Genomic DNA, 9,714 nt, shown 5'->3' with positions numbered 1-9,714 from the left:
TTTATTGGACGTGTCGGTTCTGTGTCCGGTAAGGCGGTTGTTCATTTGTTGGCCGGTTTCACCAATGTATTGCATAGAGCAGTCGCCGCATTCAATGCAGTATATGACATTGGAGCTTGTGCATGTGAATGCGTGGTTAACGGGGTGGGTGTAATTGCTCGCAGTGCTTTTGATGGAGTTAGCGTGTTGAACGTGCTTGCATGTTTTGCAGCACGGGAGGTTGCAGGGTCGTGTTCCCGTGTACGGGGTGCTTGTTTTGCTGATTTTGGCATTGACCAAGGAGTCTGCCAGGTTTTTTGCGCGTCGGTATGTCACCTGTATGGGATTTGTGAATATATTGCTAAGTCGGTCACTGCTTTGGAGGAGGGGCTCGTGCTTCTGTAGAATGGCTTTGATGTTTGGAAGTGCGTTGGAATATCTTGTGATGAAGCTTATTTGGCACGCGTCAGGATTTTTTCGGTTTTCCAGAACCTCGTCTCGATCGAGTGTGAGTGCCTTGCGACGGAATTCGGTTACGAGGGAGTCTGGATAGTCCCTTTGGGCAAGTGTACTGCAGGGTTCGTCAAGCTTCTCAGCGTAATCTGTGTCGTTTGAACAAATTCTGCGTAGTCTTACACTCCGCCCATTAGGAATTCCAACCTTACAGTGACGCGGGTGATGGCTCTTGAAGTGAAGGTATTGTTGTTTGTCAGTTGGCTTTTTGTACAGGGTTGTGATGAGGTTGCCGTTGTCTAGTGATATTGTGGTGTCGAGGAAGTTAATTATGTGAGTTGACTGTTGTGATGTGAACTTTATGTTGCTATGCGCGGTGTTCAGTAGATCTATGAACTTTTGAAATTCATGTTCCCCGTGTTCCCATATTATCAGTATATCATCGATGTATCGAAGGTACACCGTGGGTTTCAATGAGAGGGCGCTGAGGACTTTGTTTTCTAAGAACCCCATAAAGATATTTGCGTACGTGGGTGCAACAGGTGTGCCCATACTTGTACCGTGTACTTGTAGGTAGTGTTCGCCATTGAACTCGAAGTAGTTCAGTTTAAGGACCAAGTCCATTAGAGCGAGTATGGTTTCCGTGTCTTTTCTGGTGTTTGTTGTAGAAAGGGTATTGCAGAGGGCTGTGATTCCGTCGTTGTGTGGGATGTTAGTATACAGTGATGTCACATCCAGCGTGGCTAGTATTGTGTCCCTACCAAATGTACGAGTGTTGTTTATATCTCTGATTATTTTGAGGAGGTGGGGTGTGTCTTGTACATGCGATGGCAGTGTTGTCGGAATATGGTTTAAATAGTGGTCCAAGAATTTCGAGAGTCTTTCTGTTGGTGTGTTGTTATTAGATACAATTGGCCTGCCGGGGATGTCAGCCGTATAGAGCTCGTTGGCGTGTACCTTGTGGATTTTGGGCAGTAAATAGAAACGACCTGCGCCTGTGTTTGATGGGGTGAGATATCTGAGGTCATCACGTGTGATGAGCTTTCGTTCGTGGAGGTCCTGTATGGTATGGGTTATTAGCGCCGTGTACTCCTTCGTTGGGTCATGGTCCAGTTTGAGGTAGTGTTGCGTATTGTTGAGTTGCCTCTGAGCTTCAGAAATATATTTATCTGTGGGCCAGATGACGATACTCCCACCCTTATCTGCGGGCTTGATAATGATATCATCTCTGTCAGCTAGCGCTTTGATGATGTCACGCTGTGTTTTAGTGAGGTTGTGACCACGCGAGCTTTGGGAAATACCGCGAAGGATGTCGTTGCTTACTTGTTTAATGTACAGGTCTAATGCGGGTTCTCGGCCGTGATTTGGTGTCCAGGTTGATGGTAGTCGGAGGTCGTTGTTGTTTTCTTGTGTTGTATGAGCGAAGAATTCTCTAAGGCGTAGCCGTCTCGCAAAGTCTGATATGTCTTTGTGGATTTCGTATTCGTTAACAGAATTGAGTGTAGGGCAGAATGTTAACCCCCTAGAGAGGACTTGTAGTTCCTCGCTGGTTAGTGAGCGTGATATATCTATTACGGTGCTTGCGTCAGCGTTTTCTCGGGGTGACTCAGCGATGTTGCGGAGAGTTGTGGTTGTGGTGCTGGAAATTATTTGTTCGGCTGCTGCGTGTGTCGTGTTAGTGGGTCCGGTATCCGTGTCGTTGTTGGAATTAGGTTTTCCGAGTTTTGAGTGTTCCTTGTTAGCTAGCTCGCGGTTGAGTTGTTGAATGTGTAGTTCGAGAGTGTTTGCCTCCGCGTCGGTGAGACTGATATTGTTCATATGGGCCTGGATCGTAGCGAGTTGCGCGTGGCACTGTTTCTTTAATATTTCTAGAAACGTACGGGCTGTGTTGTTAAGGGCTGATGCCCACTCTAGCTCTAGTTCAGGTGTCAGTTTTCTTAATGCAGGAACTGTTTTAGGGGTGAGGCCTTTAGGTACTGTGTTGTGAGCCAGGTGGTGGGTGTAGATCCGTAGATGATGTAGGTATCGGCTACGTATGTATTTGATGTTGTTTTTATGAACCATTTGTTGATTGATAAACTTCCATTAGCAACAGCGAGTTTTTGAATACTTCATTCTGATTGCCGCATGACATGGCCGCGAGAGGGGGTGGGCGTGGCTATAAAAAGTAGCGACGTTGGATCGAGAACCTCTTTTTATGTATGGATTACGTGCAGTGCGGATGACTGTCGTCTGTGCATCATTACAGGTAAACAATTGTGGATATTTCCAATTTATTGTCGGCTTTGTTGCACGGTTTAGTTGGAAATGCTTTTGATTATTCATTTATAGATTATGAACCTGAACGAAATTTAATTTTCGAGTTTAACGTTATGAATGCTTTGTTGAGAGTGCACGTGTTCCGGGGTCAGCTTTAAGCAGCCTTTGAGACATTCGGCGATGTTTACTTCACTTGCCTTCGCATACGACCCTTGAGTTACTCACGAGCTTATGGCTGGAATTAATTCAGATGGCATTTGGTAATGTGTCTATTGGTGTTTGCTTGCGCCTGACATTTTTTACATTGGCCCTCACGCACGACACAGAAGAGAAACGAACACCACAAAAGTAGGGAACGTTCACACTCGAGCTGTGCTGTGGAGAGTGTGCTCGGCTCTATACTTCGTAGTCTGCGCCTCCCAAGCTCCAGAATTCAAAGCATGGTTCATGGTTGTTCTGTTCAGAAAGCCTGCCCGTTTATAAACTGCAGCTTGATTGCCGGTGTTGCATTTCCTTATTTGTTTTTAATAATTTCAGTGCCATTTGTAGTAGCAGTGTCAGTTAATGTTGCCAGGTTTTCGAGTTTTTTTTTTTCTTTTGCTTTCGTGACCCGTAGATAAGTCATCGCCGACTCATCAGAATGTGACTGTTGTTGTTTCCTTGGATGTCTTCAGTTTTTCACTGCTATGTGTTGCAGTTTATAAAATACGTGGCAGTCCAGTTCTTCGCCTTTTCTTCCCTTGAACTATAATTGGTTTTATTTCTCTGTAAATTTGAAGTGGATTGATACAGCACATGATAGTACGGTGCGGTGTCCCTGGAACATACTTATAAGTGATAAATTCCATTCGGGTTGATGAACATATCAGTGTCCTTTGGTTTTAACCGATATGCGCAACATTTCCGTCTTCCTTTGTCACGAATCCACCACGTTCATGAAGGTCCATCCTCCGCGTTTATCGTGGCATATTATCATAGTATATCGAAAATTACTGCTCATGACACTGTTGTCTGAAGCTGAGCGGTGCCCTGTCGGTGAAGTCGCACACGAAGTAACTGTACCAATACTGTCTCGAAGGGGAGGCCGCTATCCCTCACTCTGACTTTCTTGCTAGCAGACGACACCCAGGTATCGTATGGTTACTTCCCACCCCTTGGACAGGCGGCGACTCAGCGCGGCGGCCTCCCCTGCGAGTCGCTATTGGTATGGTTCCCTCGATCGCGACACCGCCGATAGGGGACTGCTCCGGCACAGGCTGGAGACAGGCTCCAACAGCTCCCCATAGAGCCCATAGTTTGAGATAATTCACACAACACTGGGCACACGACCAATGAAATTGCGACGTGGTGGATATTATGCACAACCAGTCGGCCAATCAGGAGCTTCCATGTCTGGCTGGCTTTTCGGTCGGTCCTGGCTACCATCGACGACATGGGCTTGCAACATGGTGTATGGGCGCAGTGGTACATACTCTACAGCCGCTTCCGCGGGTACCTGAGGAGGACTGCTGGAGATTTCAGACAACGGTGTCGCGAGCAGTACATGATCCTACGAATCGGTACTCAAATGTTCTGGGAAGAGCCTCGGGGTCACATATAGTCCAGGTAGTTTACCTTATTGTAGAATCATTTGGTGTTGATAGGAATACGTAGCTTTAATCAGTGTTACCTTTGCGTATTTTTCAGAGCACCGGGAAGAGGACCATCAACATTACAACTACCAGAAGACACTATGTTCCTAGAGTTTTAATATGTGTGGTGAGCGAGCACTTAGGGCATGTGTCTGGTGTAGTGTGTGCGCGGTGCTGTGTTGTGTGTGTGTATACTACATCGAGCTACGCATAGAAGTTCGGGTAAGTGGTCTACACATTGTCTCTCTCGAACTTTTGTCCGGTGTTCTGGGTCACCCTAAAACAACAGTGAGTTGCGTCTGTGGTTGACACTGGTATACGCAGGAGGTATACGCAGAGGCTTTTCGCAGGCGACTGTGCTATGCGTTGCCCTTCCAAACAGGAACAGCTGCTGCTCAGAGTAATCGAACTGTTCTGTATGCGTTCCTGTCCTTCATATTGACCTTTCACATAGCGATCCTTATCGCTATATTTAAATCTCGTGCGCTCGAAAGCCGCTTTGGGTGGCTCGTGCAAGGTCTTGTGGAGAATCACGAGCCAAAGTGATGCATTTAATGCTCGTTATGGGACAACGGCACTTGACACTTGTTCCTTGACAGGTATGTCTGTCGACTCATCAGTAATCCCCGCATAATGCACCGCTTCACGGATTTCATCTGTCGGGGAACGAAATACTCCATGAGCCAGGATTTCCAACTGTTCGTCTAGAATGTCCTGGGAATTTCGCGCGGCGGAGCCATGCCGTAACCTCCAGGGCGTCATTTGCGCGAAGTTCCAGGAGCTGTTGCAAATTTCTTTTTGTCGTCATGGCCGCGTATTACAACCCTTGGCAAGCAAGATACTGCAGAGGGGATGGTGTCATTACATGCGTTTTCTTACCCGCTTTCATGTCGCTTTCGTTCTCTTGTGCACAGGACGGCGCGACATTTGCTCCCTGTTTCACAGCTGTTAATGCATTTATTGGAGCCCTGCGGTAATTTTCCTCTTCATGTGTCTGAACAATCCCAAGGACTAGGCACAAAACGTAAAGTGTGCTTCGCCTATGCACCTAGGCGACATGCGTTTTGAACGCTTTTTCTTGAATAACTTAATTACAGTTCCATAAATTTAAATGCCCTCTGGGATTTCCCGGATATGGTATAAAATTAATATATTCACGCAGTTTGAACCGTCTCCGATTAATTTGCTTGGTTCCACGGACGTATACGTGAAATGCAAGTTCTCTATTGGAAAATGGGTGAAAACACGCAAGCCCAGGAACCCGACTGTTTTCTCCCTAGGAAAGAATACTTTAATTGGTTGAATGCTGCAGTTATACCTCGAGTATTTATATCCCGGAGCGCATTTTCATAAGCGGAAGCGTTAATGAGTTAAGAAGCATGAATATTGTTCGCCTTGCGTACGGCAAGTAAGAACTTAGGCAAACGCGCCAGCGCAGGGAACCGTCAGTTTTCAACCTAGCAACTCATACTTTGGCAGAATGGTGCAAGTGTATGTCCAGTACTTAAATGCTGGAAATCATTTTGGCAAGCGGAATCGTTCATGAGTTAAGTGAGAGAAAGTTGGTTCCCTCGTCCAAGGCGCAAGATCAGGGAACCAACAGTTTTCTACGTAGAAAAGAATACTTTGGTAGAATGATGCAACTGTACCTCTATTATTGATATCCCGGAGCGCATTTTCATAAGCGTAAGGTTCATGAGTTAAGAAGCATGAATGTTGTTCGCCTTGCGTACGGCAAGTAAGAACTTAGGCAAACGCGCCAGCGCAGGGAACCGACAGTTTTCAACCTAGAAACGCATACTTTGGTAGAATGATGAAAGTGCATGGCTAGTATTTAAATTCTGGAAATCATTTTGGAAAGCGGAATCGTTCATGAGTTAAGGGGCATGAAAGTTGGTTCCCTTGTCTAAGGCGCAAGAACAGGGAACCAACAGTTTTCTACGTAGAAAAGAATACTTTGGTACAATGACGCAACTGTATCTCTTGTATTTATATCCCGGAGCGCATTTTCATAAGCGGAAGCGTTCATGAGTTAAGAAGCATGAATGTTGTTCGCCTTGCGTACGGCAAGTAAGAACTTAAGCAAACGCACCAGCGCAGGGAATCGACAGTTTTCCACCTAGAAACGCATACTGTGGTAGAATGATGCAACTGTACCTCTAGTATTTATATCCCGGAGCGCATTTTCATAAACGGAAGTGTTCATGAGTTAAGAAGCATGAATGTTGTTCGCCTTGCGTACGGCAAGTAAGAACTTAGGCAAACGCACCAGCGCAGGGAACCGTCAGTTTTCAACCTAGCAACTCATACTTTGGCAGAATGGTGCAAGTGTATGTCCAGTACTTAAATGCTGGAAATCATTTTGGCAAGCGGAATCGTTCATGAGTTAAGTGAGAGAAAGTTGGTTCCCTCGTCCAAGGCGCAAGAACAGGGAACCAACAGTTTTCTACGTAGAAAAGAATACTTTGGTAGAATGATGCAACTGTACCTCTATTATTGATATCCCGGAGCGCATTTTCATAAGCGTAAGGTTCATGAGTTAAGAAGCATGAATGTTGTTCGCCTTGCGTACGGCAAGTAAGAACTTAGGCAAACGCGCCAGCGCAGGGAACCGACAGTTTTCAACCTAGAAACGCATACTTTGGTAGAATGATGAAAGTGCATGGCTAGTATTTAAATTCTGGAAATCATTTTGGAAAGCGGAATCGTTCATGAGTTAAGGGGCATGAAAGTTGGTTCCCTTGTCTAAGGCGCAAGAACAGGGAACCAACAGTTTTCTACGTAGAAAAGAATACTTTGGTACAATGACGCAACTGTACCTCTTGTATTTATATCCCGGAGCGCATTTTCATAAGCGGAAGCGTTCATGAGTTAAGAAGCATGAATGTTGTTCGCCTTGCGTACGGCAAGTAAGAACTTAAGCAAACGCACCAGCGCAGGGAATCGACAGTTTTCCACCTAGAAACGCATACTGTGGTAGAATGATGCAACTGTACCTCTAGTATTTATATCCCGGAGCGCATTTTCATAAGCGGAAGCGTTCATGAGTTAAGAAGCATGAATGTTGTTCGCCTTGCGTACGGCAAGTAAGAACTTAGGCAAACGCGCCAGCGCAGGGAATCGACAGTTTTCCACCTAGAAACGCATACTGTGGTAGAATGATGCAACTGTACCTCTAGTATTTATATCCCGGAGCGCATTTTCATAAGCGGAAGCGTTCATGAGTTAAGAAGCATGAATGTTGTTCGCCTTGCGTACGGCAAGTAAGAACTTAGGCAAACGCGCCAGCGCAGGGTACCGACAGTTTTCAACCTAGAAACGCATACTTTGGTAGAATGATGAAAGTGCATGGCTAGTATTTAAATTCTGGAAATCATTTTGGAAAGCGGAATCGTTCATGAGTTAAGGGGCATGAAAGTTGGTTCCCTTGTCTAAGGCGCAAGAACAGGGAACCAACAGTTTTCTACGTAGAAAAGAATACTTTGGTACAATGACGCAACTGTACCTCTTGTATTTATATCCCGGAGCGCATTTTCATAAGCGGAAGCGTTCATGAGTTAAGAAGCATGAATGTTGTTCGCCTTGCGTACGGCAAGTAAGAACTTAGGCAAACGCACCAGCGCAGGGAATCGACAGTTTTCCACCTAGAAACGCATACTGTGGTAGAATGATGCAACTGTACCTCTAGTATTTATATCCCGGAGCGCATTTTCATAAGCGGAAGCGTTCATGAGTTAAGAAGCATGAATGTTGTTCGCCTTGCGTACGGCAAGTAAGAACTTAGGCAAACGCGCCAGCGCAGGGTACCGACAGTTTTCAACCTAGAAACGCATACTTTGGTAGAATGATGAAAGTGCATGGCTAGTATTTAAATTCTGGAAATCATTTTGGAAAGCGGAATCGTTCATGAGTTAAGGGGCATGAAAGTTGGTTCCCTTGTCTAAGGCGCAAGAACAGGGAACCAACAGTTTTCTACGTAGAAAAGAATACTTTGGTACAATGACGCAACTGTACCTCTTGTATTTATATCCCGGAGCGCATTTTCATAAGCGGAAGCGTTCATGAGTTAAGAAGCATGAATGTTGTTCGCCTTGCGTACGGCAAGTAAGAACTTAAGCAAACGCACCAGCGCAGGGAATCGACAGTTTTCCACCTAGAAACGCATACTGTGGTAGAATGATGCAACTGTACCTCTAGTATTTATATCCCGGAGCGCATTTTCATAAGCGGAAGCGTTCATGAGTTAAGAAGCATGAATGTTGTTCGCCTTGCGTACGGCAAGTAAGAACTTAGGCAAACGCGCCAGCGCAGGGAATCGACAGTTTTCCACCTAGAAACGCATACTGTGGTAGAATGATGCAACTGTACCTCTAGTATTTATATCCCGGAGCGCATTTTCATAAGCGGAAGCGTTCATGAGTTAAGAAGCATGAATGTTGTTCGCCTTGCGTACGGCAAGTAAGAACTTAGGCAAACGCGCCAGCGCAGGGTACCGACAGTTTTCAACCTAGAAACGCATACTTTGGTAGAATGATGAAAGTGCATGGCTAGTATTTAAATTCTGGAAATCATTTTGGAAAGCGGAATCGTTCATGAGTTAAGGGGCATGAAAGTTGGTTCCCTTGTCTAAGGCGCAAGAACAGGGAACCAACAGTTTTCTACGTAGAAAAGAATACTTTGGTACAATGACGCAACTGTACCTCTTGTATTTATATCCCGGAGCGCATTTTCATAAGCGGAAGCGTTCATGAGTTAAGAAGCATGAATGTTGTTCGCCTTGCGTACGGCAAGTAAGAACTTAGGCAAACGCACCAGCGCAGGGAATCGACAGTTTTCCACCTAGAAACGCATACTGTGGTAGAATGATGCAACTGTACCTCTAGTATTTATATCCCGGAGCGCATTTTCATAAGCGGAAGCGTTCATGAGTTAAGAAGCATGAATGTTGTTCGCCTTGCGTACGGCAAGTAAGAACTTAGGCAAACGCACCAGCGCAGGGAATCGACAGTTTTCCACCTAGAAACGCATACTGTGGTAGAATGATGCAACTGTACCTCTAGTATTTATATCCCGGAGCGCATTTTCATAAGCGGAAGCGTTCATGAGTTAAGAAGCATGAATGTTGTTCGCCTTGCGTACGGCAAGTAAGAACTTAGGCAAACGCGCCAGCGCAGGGAATCGACAGTTTTCCACCTAGAAACGCATACTGTGGTAGAATGATGCAACTGTACCTCTAGTATTTATATCCCGGAGCGCATTTTCATAAGCGGAAGCGTTCATGAGTTAAGAAGCATGAATGTTGTTCGCCTTGCGTACGGCAAGTAAGAACTTAGGCAAACGCACCAGCGCAGGGAATCGACAGTTTTCCACCTAGAAACGCATACTGTGGTAG

Source organism: Ornithodoros turicata, chromosome 1 (assembly GCF_037126465.1).
Source record: "Ornithodoros turicata isolate Travis chromosome 1, ASM3712646v1, whole genome shotgun sequence".
Lineage (NCBI taxonomy): Eukaryota > Metazoa > Arthropoda > Arachnida > Ixodida > Argasidae > Ornithodoros > Ornithodoros turicata.
Note: the sequence above shows the minus strand (reverse complement) of the source record.